General features: G+C 35.3%; 1 long non-coding RNA gene across 1 annotated transcript in view; it reads right to left on the bottom strand.

Moving 5' to 3' along the window:
- LOC124986510 (uncharacterized) overlaps positions 1-18,708 on the bottom strand; it is a 209,999-nt gene that overhangs the window by 189,916 nt on the left and 1,375 nt on the right. The gene's annotated exons all lie outside the window — the stretch shown is intronic.

The following is an 18,708-nucleotide window of genomic DNA, read 5'->3' as shown; positions in this document are numbered from 1 at the left end:
AGTATTCTAGGATTCTCCACGCATATATAAATATATGTACATACTACACACATATGTATATGCATATGAATCCATATGTAAGTTATGAGAAAGTACTTTTTAAGTAATGGATTATGGAGAAAGTTCCGCAACATGAGGTTTATTTGTTCTTCACTTTAAAGGAGATTTTTGGACCATGGAAAATACAAGCCAGTACCAAGAACTGTAAAAAAAAAATCTCCCAACTCTTTGCAACTTTTGTCTGCTAATAGCCAGGTACATTTTTATATTTTCAACATGTATCTACAAAGGAAGCAATCAATCATCAGTAACTCTTCTTCTGCTTTTAAGAATTAAAATTCCTACATGGCAGAAAATAAAGAAATTAAGTGGGACTTTGGAATAACTCTTGGAAGAGAGAAAAAGGATTTAAGGTTTTTGGGATTCCTTTAGTGTTTTGGTGTTGCTATGCCAAAGTACCTAAGACTGGATAATTTATAAAGAATAGAAATTTATTTGGCTTAGGTTCAAAAGATTGGGAAGTTCAATATAGAAGGGCCACATATGGTGGAGCTCTTCTTGCTGTCTCAAAACTTGACAGAAAACTTCACTTGGCAAGAGAGAGCAGGAGAAGGCTGAACTTGCTTCATAACAAACCCATTAACACATTAATCCATTCATGAGGACAAAATCCTCATGACCACATCACCTCTTAAAGGTCCCACCTCTCAGCTCTCAGTATTATTGCACTGGAGATTAAGCTTCCTACTTTGGGGGATACATTCAAACCATAGCAAGGGCTATGTTTATATTCTCATATATTTAGCCCTTCTTAAATTTATTCATACAATTAAGGTATTCATTGGTCCACTCCCCAAAACATCATTAGTGAACTTGAACACATTCACTCTGAAGTTATTTTTGAGATACTATACTTTCTCCATAAATAATTTTATATCCCTGCATTTTCCAACTCTTCTCCATAAGTAATTTATGATAAATTTAAAATGATATTCTGAAATGCCACATTATCTATTCTTCATAATCCCATTTCTCTTCCCTGGGAAGTGTCAATCTTCATTTTACTTATATCCTTTACTGAGAACTGATATTATTATTTAGCATATGTCATGTATAACAAAAGAATAAAGGTTAAAAATTATTTTGTCACGTGCCAAAAATATGCAATGGAGAAAAGATAGCCTCTTCAACAAATGGTCCTGGGAAACCTGGAAATCCATATGCAGCAGAATAAAACTAAACCCCTATTTCTCACCCTGCACAAAACTCAACTCAAAATGGATCAAGGACCTTGGAATCAGACCAGAGAACCTGCATCTTATAAAAGAAAAAGTAGGTCCAAATCTTCAACATGTCAGCTTAGGATCAGACTTCCTTAACAGGACTCCCATAGCACAAGAAATAAAAGCAAGAATCAATAACTGGGATAGATTCAAACTAAAGAGCTTTCTCTCAGCAAAGGAAACTATCAGCAATGTGAAGAGAGAGCCTACAGAGTGGGAGAAAACCTTTGCCACTCATACTTCAGATAGAGCACTAATTTCCAGAAAATATAAAGAACTCAAAAAACTCTACCCCAAGAATGCAAATAACCCAATCAACAAATGGGCTAAGGAAATGAACAGACATTTCACAGAAGAAGATCTACAAGCAATCAACAGATATATGAAAAAATGTTCAACATTTCTAGTAATAAGAGAAATACAAATCAAAACCACTCTAAGATTCCATCTCACCCCAATCAGAATGGCAATTATCAAGAATACAAGCAACAATAGGTGTTGGTGAGGATGTGGGGAAAAAGGTACACTCATACATTGCTGGTGGGGTTGCAAATTAGTGCAGCCACTCTGGAAAGCAGTGTGGAGATTCCTTAGAAAATTTGGAATGGAACCACCATTTGACCCGGCTATCCCATTCCTTGGCCTATACCCAAAGGACTTAAAATCAGCATACTACAGAGATGCAGCCACATCAATGTTCATAGTTGTTCAATTCACAATAGCCAGATTGTGGAACCAACCCAGATGCCCTTCAATTGATGAATGGTTAAAGAAACTGTAGTGTATATATATGTACCATGGAATATTACTCAGTCATAAAGAATAATAAAATTATGGCATTTGCAGGCAAATGGATGAAATTGGAGAATATCATGTTAAATGAGATAAGCCAATCTCAAAAAACCAAAGGACGAATGATCTCGCTGATAAGTGGATGAAGATAAATAATGGAGGGTGGAAAAGAGACAAGACTGGAGGAAGGAGGGACTGTATAGAGGGGAAAGAGAGGTGGGAGGGGTGGGAGAGGTGGGAGGGGTGGGGGGAAGGAAAAAATAACAGAATGAATAAAACACCCTTACCCTATGTAAATTTATGATTACACAAATGGTATACCTCTACTTCATGTACAGAGAAACAAGATGTATCCTGTTTGTTTACAATAAAATAAATAAATAAATAATTATTTTGTCTTGAAAGATACTTTTGGTGATTTTAATAATAGGATAAATGTATGTTTTTATCTGTAGCATGATCTGAATTTTAAATTCATGAGTGCACATATGTCTATATGTCTATGACCTTTTTAGGTTATGGAGTTGCAGGTGATTTTAGTTTTATTTTTTCTACTTCCCTACATTTTCCTAGTTTGTCTGCAGAGAATATTATAGAGAACATTAACAACATTATAAAATAGGGCCCTAATGTTTCTGATAGCCATTATTTTTTAATATGAACCACTTGAATTTTTTTCAGAAATGTACTCTGATCTTTTGGATACTTCTACCAGTTCACTGAAAAGAGTGATAAAGCTGAGTGTGAATTTCCCACATTTAAGGAGTGTTAATTCATTCAATAACACAATTAAGGTCACCACCTGATAACCTAATTCATTATGGCTCATCAGACTCCAAATACCCCATTCATTTCCTCTTCTGTTCTATGTGAGCATACATATCTTGACTTTGTTAACTGAACCATATTATGTTGTGGAACAGTGAATTCTATATGTTACAGGACAGTGAGTTGAAACAACCTAAAAGTTCCTTGTTATGTTTTCAACTGAAAAACTCTTTGAAGAATCTGAAGTCATGAAGAATCTTCCATAACAAAGTGTATCCAGTGTGTACTTATTGTTAATGCATACTGCTTGCAATAGTCTTTAAATAACTTCCGCTTTCCTACAGTGTTTCCTAGCCAAATTGTAGAAAGGACAAGAAGGATAAGCATAGAAACCTATGATACTGTTTATCTGTCTAGACTGAGTATCATGTAGCCCTGTGACTATCAATTCTAGCTATACATTAAATTGGATAATTTTTAAATATACTGATACCTTAGCCCTACCCCAGATCAATTTGCTCAAAATCTCAGGATGGGGCTTAGGCATGGTATATATTTTACATGTTCTAGTTACAATTCTGAGTGTTTTTATTTATGTTCAATCATTTAATACGACATAGATACTATTGTCGCCTCCACCTTACTCGTGATGAATTGAGGCATGGAGGTAAATTTATTTAACCCAGTAAGACAATGAGGTAAATGGCAGATCCAGCATCACACACAGGTTCCATTACAATCTGGATTATAATATCTATTCTCACAGCCCTTTAACCTGTCTTCCCAGAGTCTTTAGAGTACCACATACTTTCTGGTACTGCAGAATTCTATTGGATAAAATATAATCAGAGATGAATGAATGCAAAACATGCAAACTGATTTTAGGGAGAGTTAAAGGCACCAGTACAAATAAGATAGGTGACAGAAATTGCATAAAAGACACCTGAAACCATTAAAATCAAGACAGCACTCTGGCTAGTACTCAGCTGAAATAAGTATTCCTTCAGGCTACAATCCAAAAGACAGTCAAAGAATGCAAACTAATGAATAACCCAATCAATAAGTGGGCTAAGGAACTAAACAGATACTTCACAGATGATATACAATTCATCAACAAATATATGAAAATATGTTCAACATTTCTAGCAACTAGAGAAATGCAAATCAAAACTACTCTAAGATTTCATCTCACTTCAGTCAGAATAGCAATTATCAAGAATACAAGCAACAATAAACATTGGTGATCATGTGGGGAAAAAGGTACACTCAAACATTGCTGGTGGGAATGCAAATTGTGCAATCATTCTGGAAAGCAATATGGAGATTCCTCAGAAAATTTGAAATGGAACCACTATTTGACCCAGCTATCCCACTCCTTGGCCTATACCCAAAGGACTTAAAATCAGCATACTACAGCAACACAGTCACATCAATATTTATAGTTGCTCAATTCACAATAGCTAAACTATGGAACCAACCTAGGTGCCTTTCAACATATGAACAGAAAGAGAAAATGTGGTATATATATATATATATATATATATATATATATATATATATATGAGTATATGAGAAGGATCCTCTAGGGACTCCTGCTGTGTTTGTATGTGTGTGCATGTGTGTGTGTGTGTTTGTGTGTATACAATGGAATATTACTCAGCTTTAAAGAAGAATGAAATACATGGCATTTGCTGCCATGTTGAAGAATATCATGCTAAGTGAAATAAGTCAATCCCAAAAAACCATATATATATATATATATATGAGGAGGATCCTCTAGGGACTCCTGCTGTGTTTGTGTGTGTGTGCGTGTGTGTGTGTTTGTGTGTATACAATGGAATATTACTCAGCTTTAAAGAAGAATAAAATACATGGCCTTTGCTGGTAAATGAATGAAGTTGAAGAATATCATGCTAAGTGAAATAAGTCAATCCCAAAAAACCAAAGGTCAAATGTTTTCCTTGATATGCAGATGCTAATTCACAATAAGGGGACCAGGCTAGGGAACAACAGAGTTACTTTATATTAGATAGAGGGGAGGAAGGCGAATAGGGGTAGGAAGGATAATAGAGTGAAACAGACATTATTACCTCATGTACATATATGATTGCATGACTGATGCAATTTGTATAATCAGAAAAATGAGAGATTACACTCCATTTATGTATGATTTATCAAAACATATAAATATATTCTACTGTCATGTACAACTAACTGGAAAAAATTTTAAAATTTAAAAAAAAAGAATACACACTGGAGATCCCACAAGTTAAGTTCAGTAAAGTTTCACAGGCCAGATACATACATGAACCACAAGCACAGGGATTCATTCCAACTTCAGTGCTTTGAACATAAACACCAGGTCAGTAAATCTGATTCCCTTTGCTATATATGAGCAAAAAGAGCCAACCTAAATTAGATTAATTTGTGCTACTTCTTTGAGTCCAGACACTAGAAATTCTCCATTTTACCTTATTATCAATAAAAGTAGGGAAGACTCCTGTTCAAAATATATTTAAGCTGTTGATATGAGCAGATGGAAATGATGCAATGCTAGGTCTACAGAATAACTGGTGGAGAATGGAGATTTTTGATTGCTTGTGTTTCATGGGATTTTCAAATTACTTTTAAAAGTAGGTCATAAGTGTCTGCCTGAATTAGAGGAGGAGGATTCTCTAGGGACTCCTGCTGTGTTTTGAGAAATGTCCTTTGGAGCACAGTGTGCCTTATCCACAGAAAGGAAAGTGCCCTTGAAGATTACAAGCAATGGCTTCTATCTCATCTCCAGCATGACCAGAATAGGGTGGAGCCACATGATTTGACTCCCCCTGGTTATTGTCAGGGGGCCAATTACTATATTCACAGCTAACTTAATGGGATCCTGAGTATCTTCATTAAGGGCACAGTAGGCAATAAATGATTATAAAAGAACCTTGTGAAATTCCCTAGGTATTTATGCCTGGTATACCTCCCTTTCCTAATACCATTTGTGGATGCACAGATGACCTGGAAATGGAAATTGTGTAACTAATAACTTCTAATTGAAAGAAATCTAACTTAAGTCTGTGTATACTGCTCATTGAATGTTATATTGTAGTTTACACTGAGGGATTCTAAACTAGTTATTACTAACCTCTTTGGAACTTAAAGCACAATCGTCATCAAGTTTCATAATTCCTGTGCTAAGTGAAAGAATATTTTTTAACTTCAGCTGAAGGGCAATAGTTTATGTTAGAAGCTTGCAATCTTTGGAGAGATGACTGAGGTATCAAACAATGACACTGTTGTTAAAATGCAGATTCTTAGCCACTTCCCAAACCTACTAAATCCAAACCTCTGAGGGCTGGGACCCAGGGACCTAAATTTTAACAAGCTCCCCAGGTGATTCTTATGTACACTAGTGTTTCAGAGCTTCTGCCCCAGGGTGTCAACAACTCAAAGCTAAAAATCACCTGTAACTATCAAATGTTATAAAATATTGAATTTCTAGCACAACTTTAATTGGTTACAGGAAATCAGCACTTCTTAGTGTTAGAAAAATACCAGTCATAATTTGACTTGCTTATATTTGAGTGTGTGATCCTCTGTGTAGCAAAGATGTTTATAGTGATGCTGTACAAGGCTACCAATAATCAATCCTCATGCACAGTACCGGTACCATGATTGGCTTGTTCCATTCTTCTCCTTTGGTATGTTCTCTTGTCTTCTCTAAAATAAGGACAATGTTTGTTTTAAATTTATAAAATCAGTACACCTTTCTCTTATCAATATTTTAAGGCATATTCTTCTTATATTGTTCCTTTCTCTTTTCAGTATATTTATAAATTTATCACTATGATTGTGAATGGCTTCAACCCCTTAACAAATATTCTGTTTTATAAAATAGTATTCATAAGACTATTAGAGGTAAGAAAATGATAAAACCAAACGGAATGAAATAGGCTTCAGCAACCCAAGAGAAAGGCCATGCCCTCAGGTATGTGAAGCTATGCCCTCAGGCACTCAAGAATTCTTCTACCAAGTCCAAATGTAACAAATCATATCTTGAATAGGGGATTTGGGGGCCTTTGGAAGAATATCAAAAGCCACAAAGCTTATAAAACTATTAAAGAATAGGTAATACAAAGATTTTTTTTTCCTTTGGGTGGAAGTTGCCATGCCTGTTTGTTTTTCAGAAAGAAATAACAGCCAGTACAAACACTTGAAGAAAATAACATTTATCTATCCACTGAACTCACACAGAAACTGGAAATTGGAGCGTAAATGTTAAAAAATAAAAAAGTTCAATTGCAGAGGCACTAAAAATCAAACAGCTTTCATAAAGAAAATTCTCCCAATCAGACACCATTCAGTCTAACTCCATTAGTGTCACTTTTCAAAAAGCAGAAATCTTAAATGGGATGAATCATAACAGCTGGTTCCCACCAACTGCAAGTCCACCAGACAGGAAGCTGGTTAACGGTGGTAAGGTGTCGCCACTGTCCAGGCTGCTCAGTCAGAGTGGTAGGGTCTGTAGAGGTGGTGGCTCCCTGGGAAGCCCTCAAAGGAACTTCTGCAGATAATAGTTTACTAGATGGTAATTTTAAAGAATTTTTGCTTTTTGATTGTGATGCTGGGAAAACACAACTTAAATGCCATAGTGCCCAGGGGTCTTTTTCAATCCTAGGAAGGAATAAAAGTAATATGCCTATAATTTATTCTGAGTTTATAATCAACATATAAGTTGAATGAAGACTGAAGGCATTGTAATTGTTTAGAAATAATCAATTTGCTTGGATAAGAAGATTGAAAAGGAAATTCACTAAAGCACTTCACAGAATTTGTTTCTTTCTAGCAGAGATGGTCAAGAGTTAATTCTACTAAAATGCTACAAAAATCATGACAGTGTGGTATTGGCAAAAGGAAAAACAGAGATCAATAAAGAATACAGAATCCAGAAATAGACCCACATAAATACTATAGTCAATTGATTTTTTAACATAGGTGTAAAGGCAAGTCAATGGAGAAATGACTGTCTTTTAAACAAATGGTACAAATTCAAATGGCAAAAAGAGAACCTAGACACATATCTCATACAAAAATTAACTCAAAATGGGTCACAGACTTAAATGTCAGTATAAAATTATAAAATACTCACCAGAAAACCTATGGGAAAAATCTCTGTGACCTTAAGCTAGACAGAGTTCTTAGATACACTACCAAAAGCAACACCCATAAAAGGAAAAAAAAAAAAAATGATGAATCGAACTTCACCAAAATTAAAAATGTTTTTGCTTTGCAAAAGACACCTTAAGAGAACAACAAAACAAGCTACAGACTGGGGGATATGTTGGCAAAGCACATATCTGACAAATAACTTAAATTCAGATTATATAAAGAATTATAAAACTTTACCAATATGAAAATAAAACCAATTTTTTAAAAGGACAAAAGATCTGAAAGACACTTCAACAAAGAAGTTACACAGGTGACAAAAAAAAAAAAAAAAGTTTCCAGAATCAGTTGGCATTCCAGATCAAAGATGCCCTACCCTACCACGTGGACAGGTTGTATTTAGAGTTAGAGAAAAGGACATTGTATAAAGACACAACCTGATTGGCTACAGTGGGCACTTACCTTACATGGGCATTACCTGATCAGCTACAGTCTATGATTGGCTGAGGTTTGAATGCTATGATTGGCTGAGACTTAGCTACTTTGTAACAAAGATATATATTCATAATTTGGGTGACAAATTATTTACACTATCAAGCTACCCTGCAGTTTAATGGGTACAGGGGCTATTTAAACCAAACCATATCGTATTAGAAAAAGATGAGGTCAAATTTATTTCAGTTTAACACTATGCACCACTAAACACTAAAACCACTAAAATTAAAAAATAACAAAATCTAACAATACCAAGTTACCAAATGCTGGCAAGTCTACAGAAAGACTTGAACTGTCAAATGCAAAATGGTGCAGTCACCTTGGGAAAGAGTTTGGCAATTTGTTATAAAGTTAAATATATATTTATTATTCACAGTGATCTCACTCAGATTTCCAAAAACATTAGTGAATGTGGATAGTAACTCTACTTATAATCACCCAGAACTAGACACAATGTATTAACCTTCAAATGGTAAGTAAACTGTAGAGAATCCATAAAATGGAATATTACTCAGCAATAAAAAATAATCAACTATAGGTACATATAACACCATGGACAAATCACAAATGAATTATGCTGAGTGAAAAGAGCCAGACTCAAAAGGCTACATACTGTGTGTGATTAAATTTATATGACATTCTGGAAAAGACAACTATAGTAATAAAGAACAGAACAATGGTTGTCAAGGGGTAAGAGTGGGTGGGAGAAGGACACAAAGAAACAGTATATTTTCAAAGAGTTTTTTAAGAGTAATAGAAGTTTGTCAAATGCATAAAACTATATGCCAAAAAGAATAAATTTCATTGCATGTATTTTTTTGGTACTAGAGATTGAACCATGGGCATTTTACTACTGAGTTACATCCCTAGTCTTTGTTATTTTTTTATTTTGAGAAAGGGTCTGTCTAGGTTATTGAGGCTAGCCTCAAAAATGTGATCCTCCTGCCTCAGCCTCCCAAGTTGCAGGGATTAGAGGTATGTGCCCCCATGCCCAGCATCACATGTATATTAAAAATAAGTTTTAAACTGTTTATTATGAGAGGACATTTAAATATTTCACAGTAAACCTTTGGGAATAATTATCATTGCAAACCCCCAAAATGCCTCCAAATTTTCTATTTTTAAGGTAAATTTCCAATGTTATATTTCTGTTTTGGCAAATATTCAAAAATAACCTTCAATCAATCTGTTCAAACCTACAGGCTTTCAATGAGTGTGTAAAGACAGATTAATTTTAAAACCACAAGATACATGCTAAGTGAGATAAGCCAATCTCACAAAACCAAAGGACAAATGATCTTGCTGACAAGTGGATGATGATACATAATGGGGGGTGGCGGGGGCAAGAATGGAGGAAGGAGGGACTGTATAGAGGGAAAAGAGGGGTGGGAAGGGTGGGGGAAAGGAAAAAAATAACAGAATGAGTCAAAAACTATTACCCTATGTAAATTTGTGATTACACAAATGGTATACCTCTACTTCATGTACAAACAGAGAAACAAGATGTACCCCATTTGTTTACAATAAAAATAAATTAAAAAAAAACAAGATAAAAATTTTAAAAATAGATTCAAGAACCTAAAAATGAGGCAAAGATACTTGCCAAGTAAAAATCTACTTAGCATAGATTTTCCCATGCAAATATGTTCTTCAACATTTGATAAAGCTAATCATGCTACTTGATTTTCTGTAGTATTAGGTTTAATACAATCTGCTAACTCAGGCCTCATTCTTTTCATCAAGATTCAGAGTCATTACAGATCATCAACATTCTGGACTATTATTTTTAAGAACCCTAGATGTCCCTGTTAAAGGCTAAGATACCTTTTGCAGGTAAATCAAATCATACCTTATTTTTTTTTTTATTTTTTACATTGGTTCAGTTGAGAAATATTGAAGACTTGAAATGTCACAATACAAATAATACAAGCTTTCAAATCATCCAGAATCGTTTCATATATAAGAGAAGTGATTTATTCAGGGCAAGAATTAGAGAAACAGAATCAAAAACAGTAGTCCTTATTCTCAGTTAATGACCCTGCTTCCAAGATCAGAATACAGATTATCAAACACATTTCTCTTAATAGTCATCATTAAAATTAGTTTGAACTAACAATTTGAAGGTGGCATTATAGATTTTAGTACTATGCAACAATACCAGACTTTGGTATTAAAGGAATAAATGTATTCCTTTCCTTTTCCAGTTATATAAGATTTCCTAGGATTGAACTCAAATTTTGATCCCACTGAGTACAATCTGTGTACAACCAACAAATTTTATTCACTAAGTGTATGGCTATTACCAATAATAAGAATCTTCTACTAAACACTTTTTTCAAATTACCATGTAAGCCTCACACTGTTCATTATTTCATGGTATACCCAATTTTAAACTTCCACATAATACAGAGCCTCCTCTGATCATTGGTCTGTTAATTCTCCCCAATAATCTCTTTTGTTCCCTCAACTCTGCAAATCACAGTGCCTTCAGGCACCCCAATTACTGCCTACAACAGTGAATGGCCACCTACTTTCTGCTATAACATAGCCAATGGATGTGGGTGTGCTTCAAATAAGTGCAATGCCTAAGGGCAGCTATTGATTCCACCCCTTTTTCCCACTCCAAGAAACATGTATGAATACAAGTGATTAAGAGTGATTCTACTACTAGAGAAATCTTGGAAATACACTCAGAGGTACACACACACTCCTCAGTTTTAAGATACTTGGGTAAATAAGAGTGGGCCACCACGGCCATAATTCTGAATGGAAGGAGCTGTGCAGCCCTTAAGGTGGGCATGGGACTTAGGAAGACTCCAGGTTCTTTGTTTTCTCTTCCTCTTTCCTTATAAACTCCCTCAGAAAACTTGTCCAATCCACACCTCCTATTATTACTCATGGGGTTGATTCTGAGACCTAAAACCAACATTTTCAAACACTGAATCCGCCAATACCTCTAATCTAAACCAGCTACTTCCCCTGATTTCCTTACTTCTTTTCATATTATCTTCTAGTAAACCAAACTTGAGGCTAGTAATTATTTTTTATTCCTCATGTTCAATCACCTCTCATACCTAAATCAAGTTGCCAGAACTTGATTCTACCTTCATAGAGACTTTCGTATCCTCCTCCCCACTTCTCCATGCTCACTGTCAGTACCTTAATACAGGACCTCATTACTTTTTGACTCCTAACTTAGTTCCCCTTTTCCTGTATTCCACATTCTAATCTACTTCTCAAACTGCTGTCACCTGGACAGGTGATCTAATCTAACATGGATTAGATCATGACACTTCCTGATCAAAAAACTCCTGTGATTCCCCATTGTTCACAGAAAAATACAAATTTCTTAACCCATTACTAAAAGCTCTTTTCACCATCCGTCACAAAACACCTGCATGTGCTCCATAAGCCAGTTAAACCATCTTACTGTCTTTCCCCATAACACCTAATGATGGCTTATAAGATCCTTAAGCTTACAACATTATTATAATCATTACAATGATATCGTAACCATTATCAAAGTTACAAATCCTTTCTTTCTTTAAAAGACTGGTTACCATAAACTGGGTTGTATTCAGATAATTCATCAATTAGAATTGAAGTCAAAATGCAGCCAGGGAAAGTTGTGTCATTTGAGTTCTTGAAAATCTTTAGTCTTTCAGATATATGTTAGTTACCATTTGAGACTATGGCAACAAAACAAAACTAAACAAACAAAAACTCACAAAACATTTTTTAAATTTTTTTAATTTGCTATAGTTTGTTGTACATGACAGTAGAATGCATTTACGCATTTTGATAGATCATACATAAATGAAGTGCAATCTCTCATTTTTCTGATTATACATATTGTAGGATCACATTGGTCATGCAGTCATATATGTACATGAGGTAATAATGTCTTTGATATTTCAATGCTAACTCTTCCATGAAACATTTCTAATGCCCTGAGGTGAATAATTCCTAGTATCTGAAACTCCTATATCATAGAATTAGTGCCTATATAGTGCTTCTCACCTAATATCCCTTACTCTTATATCTTAATATCTTCTACTAGACTATATTGTCCAGTTACTAACTCTATAAATATTCTAATCTAAAGGGACATGTTGTTTCTTAATTTTTCCAAATGTAAAAGCAATAGCTAAATCTCCAAAAATAGTAGGAGATAACAAATCCAAAGACTAAAGATGATAAAAGAAGATATTTGAATAAATGACTAATTGAAACAAAATGGGATCAGCCACATCTGCAATTATAACTAAGTAAAATCAGAAAAATCTTCTGTGCTCATAGGTGTGATACATTTATTCTCTATTTATTCATATTTTTGCCATAAAGTATTCTGAAACAATGCCACAAAGTGGCATTTTCCCAGGGAAATAGTGATATTATTGGGGTTATTTTGATTAAAAGCTCATCAAATAAATCATAGATATGAACAACATGCAATGAAAGTAAAGACATAACAACTATAATCTTTATAATAACTTAAAATTATAATCTGAGCTGTTTCAAATGGATACTATGTACTATGCACATTCATTATACCAAAGGTTCCAATATATCAAGAATCATTCATGCCACACATAAACAGAATTAGCTTTCATAAATCTCACTAAAGTCACTATGCTAACTATAATCCATGAAAGTCGAATGGATCATTTTACTTGCCTTCTTTCTATTTAGAAGAATATCTGGCATTTGGTGTTGAAAAGATGATACAAATTACTTATGTCTTGTTTTCAAGACCAACAAAACCAAACTCCAACATGTCCAAGGAAGTAGAACCAACCATTTGCTTTATTGTGCCAACCTGACACATTCAGTTTAATTTTTCAGTCCTTACAGCCATGTCCAAAAGTAGATGTGCTAAATTGGGATCAGTGAAATCTTAGGTTCTGACCTGGCTCTGTCACTTATCAAGTGGGCAATACACTATCTGAGCCTCAGTTACCTCAAAGGTAATGTTTTAGTCAGTTTTTTCACTGCTATGACTAAACGACCCAACCAGAACAATTGTGGAGGAAGAAAAGTCTATTTGGGGGCTCACAGTTTCAGAGATCTCGGTCCATAGATAGCTGGGTCCATTCCTTGGGGCTTGAGGTAAGGCAGAACATCATGGCAGAAGAGTGTGGCAGAGGAAAGCAGCTCACATGATCAGGAAGCAGAGAAAGATATCACAAAGTCACATCCTCCAATGCCATATACCTCCTTCATCCATACTCTACCTACCTTCAGTTACCACTCAGTTAATCCCCACTAAAGGATGAATTTGCAATTAAGTTAAGGGTCCCATAACCCAATCATGTCACTTCTAAACTTTTCTGCATTGCCTCACACATGAGTTTTTGGGAGACACCTCCCATCCAAATCATAACAGGTAACAAAAGAATAAAAATGACTACCTCACAGAGTTACTGAGAAAATTCAGAGATAGTATAACAATTGCTTTTAAACTTCAAAGTCCCATCAAGAATATCGAGAAGAAGCTATTAATAATCATCAGTATTTTTCTTGATATTGATGGCATTTGGTCCACTATTAGCATGTTTAAAAGTGAAACACTTAACAAACATCCTTCCCACCTTCTACCTAACTCCTTCATTTATTCAGAAATACACATTCTCCTTTTTGGTACAAAACAGCATGGAATTTAAGATCACTCCTCATCATTCTTCTCCTTCTCCAAACCTCTCTGACATCTTTCAGGGCACTTTACACTATGTTGAAAAACCATAAAACAATTATCCTGTGTGAGAAAGCAATACTTGAATTACTGTATTGTGCAATTCTGTGGGCAGGACATTCTGCTCAATCAGAAAAGGAGGAGAGAGTTTTCTTGGTGTACAGGAAAAACAAATTTGACTCTTTTTGCCTCCAAGGTACATGCAACTCCCTAAAGACTGCTTTTTTGAGTGAGGAAAGATCAAAAACAGAGAAAGAAGCTCGAAAGGTGTTAGTGAAGACTAAGTGTCACTATTTTAGGAAGCCAGAGTGCACCATGTTCAATATACATGAAATAATGAGAGATAGCCCTGCTCACCTAGCCTCTACTCAGCCCCAAGAGTGAAGAAGGTATTGAAACAGAAGGGGAGAATCCAGTGGTAGCTGGATTCTGGGGGGCCAACGAGTGGTGACAGATGAAACTTTTCCTACATCCAGATCACAATATTTTAAAAGAACCCACTGTCCTAGAAGGAGAAAGAAATGTAATTCCCTAAGTCAGAGGAATTGAATTAAGCTGCTTGTCTCAACAAAGTTCCCAGATGAGCTATCCCTTTCAGAAAATTGTGTGGACTTGGACCATGATCATATAAATGAACAGGAAAGCTTCAAACTCCCTTCTGATAATCCCCATCAATACCCTCTTAATCTTACCCCCAATAAATACACAATTTAAGTAAAAACCCAGCTTCAATTCAGGTCCTCTGGTTCCATCCATCTATATTGTGCTCTATCCTAAACCCTCCTAAAGACAAATTATTGAGCCTCTAATGGATTATACTAGCAGTGATGGACATAGACCAGAAAGCCTCCCGCCATTATTCTGAGACATTTGTATGACCTATGAATATATTGTTCTATCCCTTAGTGAGTTGAGGGGGGACTCAGATCCAGATTTAGAAATAATAATAACAACAACAAATAATACAATGTGACATTTCTTATACTTACACAGTAAAAAAAATTCACACATGATACAATAATAATTATTTAGCTTGTAACTTGTATTTACATGGCAAATATTTATACTCTTCCTGTAGGTATTTCATTTTTATTCTCTATAAACAGTGAAATTCTTTTAAACCCTACTTTAAACGTGTCCAAGGAAAAGAGAAGAGTTTTGCACAGTGTGAGGCAAGACTTGAAAGAAGAGCAGTGTAATGGTACAAGTCAAACACAAAGGGGACAGGAGGTACCAGAGAATTCCGGGGAAAGAATTTCCACCTGGAAATTCTCCATTCAGAAACTTTTTCTGCTATAATTAAAAAATTTTCTGTGTTCTCTTTGCACAATGGAAGCCACTATTAGTGACATTAGTAGGCATTAGTAGGCATTGGCTTTTTGTATGGGTGGGATTAAGAAATAACTCATAAAACTGCTAAGACAGGTACAAGATAGATTGTCTTCTGCAATGAAAATCACTAAAGTAGACAATGAAAACTAGAAATGTGTGTGCTAACTCTGGCTCAAAGACTTTCTATTGTTGTTTGTTTGTTTTACAATAATGAAGATTGAACCCAGGGCCTCCATCATGCTAGGAAAGTGTTTTACCTCTGAGCTCCATTTCCATTCCTTACCCCTTTTTAATCTTATTTTGAGAGAGGGTCTCACTAAGTTTCCTAGGCTGGCCTCCAACTGTGATCCTCCTGCCTCAGCCTTCCAAGTTGCTGAGATTATAGGCATGCACCACCGTACCCAGCTCAAAGACATATTTAGTGTCCAGAAAATATATATTAACATCTTTTATTAAGAAGGTAAATAAAAATAAGGAGGTTCATATATAAAAATCTTTGTTTTCAATCTCTTCTTGAAAAATTAGATCTAGTGCCAGACACATACATGCCTGTAATCCCAGCAGCTCTGGAGGCTAGGGCAGTAGGATCACAAATTCAAAGTCAATCTCAGCAAAAGTGAGGTACTAAGCAACTCAGTGAGACCCTGTCTCCAAATAAAATATAAAATAGGTCTGGGGATATGGCTCAGTGGTCCAGTGCCCCTGAGTTCAATTCCTGGTATCCCAAAGAAAAGAAAAATTAGATATAGCAATGGTGAGCCCCTGCATGTTTGCTTGACAACAATCAACTGAACCAAGAAACCACTGAATTCTTTTTTAAAAATTTTATGGTAAAACATCCTGATGAAACCACTGAATTCTTTAAACACCCCCAGCTTACCACAGTCCAGCACCTTCAGTGCCTATGACATTTTATCTGTATTGTTTCACTCACTTGGGACCCACTGGTCCCTAAAGGTGTCTAAATTAGTGACCTCAGCATTGAAGATGTCAGAAATGGTCATTAAATATGCAGCAATCAGGAATATCGAGTATTCCCTTATCTGAAGACCAGAGAAGGCCTTAATGTTCAGACATCCTCTGCCTACACTGTATATTAGACATCAGAAAGAGAGTGGGCCATGTGTCACATTACTTCACTTTTGCCTTTGCGTACTCTTAACTATCTTCTAAGGCATATTTCTTCTCAGTTAAATCCAAACAATAGCTACATGGTATATATAGGTACTAGAAGCACACTTAGAGAGTTAATTCAGATCCTGCCTCTTCTGATTATAACAGGGTAGACAGGATACTTTTAAATTAGCAGGGTCTCTACTTTCTCATTCACAAAGTGAATTGGTTCTACTATAATGATCATAAAGATCATTTTCATTTGGCCTCTTTCCATCTATTAACACCTCCACTTATCTAGAATCTACTCTGCCCTCAAGAGATATTCAAGTTTCACCACCACCACAAAACCTCTTCAGATGTTTCATGTCTTTGAATTTTTTAGCTTATTATCAATACCATCTAAATTAGCATTTATTAAATATCTAATTGGTTTGTTTTGAGTATGTTGCTTCAAAACAGAAAACTCCTTTAGAGACTATAAAGTTTACTTTTTTTTGAAGAAAAATATTTTTCTCTATAGTATGCTCCTTAGGAACTTAATGACTAATTATTTAAACTAAATAAAAATACAGAAAACATGTATACAATGAAAACTTTCTCAAACAGCAACTTTCATCAGCCCTCTCAAAAGTAATTATCCTTATGAACAGCACAACTTGATCATCTGACTCAGGCAAGCATAATGCATGCTATGCCTGTGAGATGTCAATTAAGAGACACTACTAGATTACCATATTACTTTGTACATGATCATTGCTTCGTTCTACAGTTGAAAAGCTCAAAGGGGGGAATGTAAACATTAACCCAATACAATGATATATTGTCTACTGAAAGATCTGTTACCCACTAAAATAGAGCATAAGAAAAATTTTCCTATCACAATTAAGAAAAAAATAAATTTACTAATGAGGCCACACTTTAGACCTTCAAAAACTACACTGAAAATTATCCTTGTTTCCTGCCCATCTTGGATGTCATCAGAAGTTCTGAGTAAGAGGAGACCAAGTTAGGATGTTACGTGGGTGGGGATTTACCCATCCTCACAGAAAAAGCAACTTTTACTTCTTCTAGTCAAACCTCCCCTCACCTCAAAAATTTAAGGCTTTAGATACATGGCCAGTCCTTTCCTAGGAAAGTAAAACAAACAAGAGAAAAAATAATTTTATAGCTCATGTAGATATGAACTGGTTGGGTAGGGTTTTTGTTTCTGGAAAGCTAAGAAAACCAGGTAATAAAGCCTCTACTTGCCTTCTAAAAGTAGAATTATTAATCCATTTTTTATTGTCTTAATTTCCCTCTGATGAATTTAAGATAACTGACACTCTGTGTTAACACTAAGATAAACTAAATTAGCAAGTGATAATCATGACTTAAGAGCCAGCCAATTCTAGTGGATTTCAGTTAAGTCCGTTTACAAACTGCTCTTTTGTGATAAAACAACACCTAACACAAGCACTTGCACTTAATTCAAATCCTACGGGAAAAAGAATTTGTTCTGAAATTCACATTATATTCATACAAGGCAAGGGTCTGAATCAAAAGAGAGTGTACCTGTAGGGTGGGGAAGGGATATATTCAGGTGTGTGAGTGGTGTAGGGTGTGGAATCATGGAAAATAGTAGCCCTAATCCTATTTAGCAGGAAAAGAAATACTGATTAAATACCTGTATATTTTCCAGGGAATTCCAGCAAAATGCATCTAAGTTTTAACAATCATAAAGATAAGCATCTCAAAATTTTTGAAAATATATTTTTAAACTGCCTCTTAATGTTTTCAAAGGTTTGTTTTTATCTAGTGTTTCTGATGACCCAATTAATTCATCATCTAGGGAAGCCTATCTGTCAGTCTATCTACACACTGCCTGAAGAGGAGTCTAGATTATGTTCCCTGCTTTAGCCACACCCACACACAGCATCAGCTGGAATGTCAAGTATGCCAGGCCTCTGCATCCTTATGGCCCCATTTCCTCCATATAACCTCAATGGCCCATCTCCTAGTCTTATAGTGTGTTTTCTCCACAGCCCTATCAAATAAGATGGACGGAACTCCAGAGAAAGAGATGTCAATGTTTCTTTT

This window comes from Sciurus carolinensis, chromosome 6 (genome assembly GCF_902686445.1).
Source record: "Sciurus carolinensis chromosome 6, mSciCar1.2, whole genome shotgun sequence".
In the NCBI taxonomy this organism is placed as follows: domain Eukaryota; kingdom Metazoa; phylum Chordata; class Mammalia; order Rodentia; family Sciuridae; genus Sciurus; species Sciurus carolinensis.
This window is presented reverse-complemented; position numbering and strand designations above follow the sequence as displayed.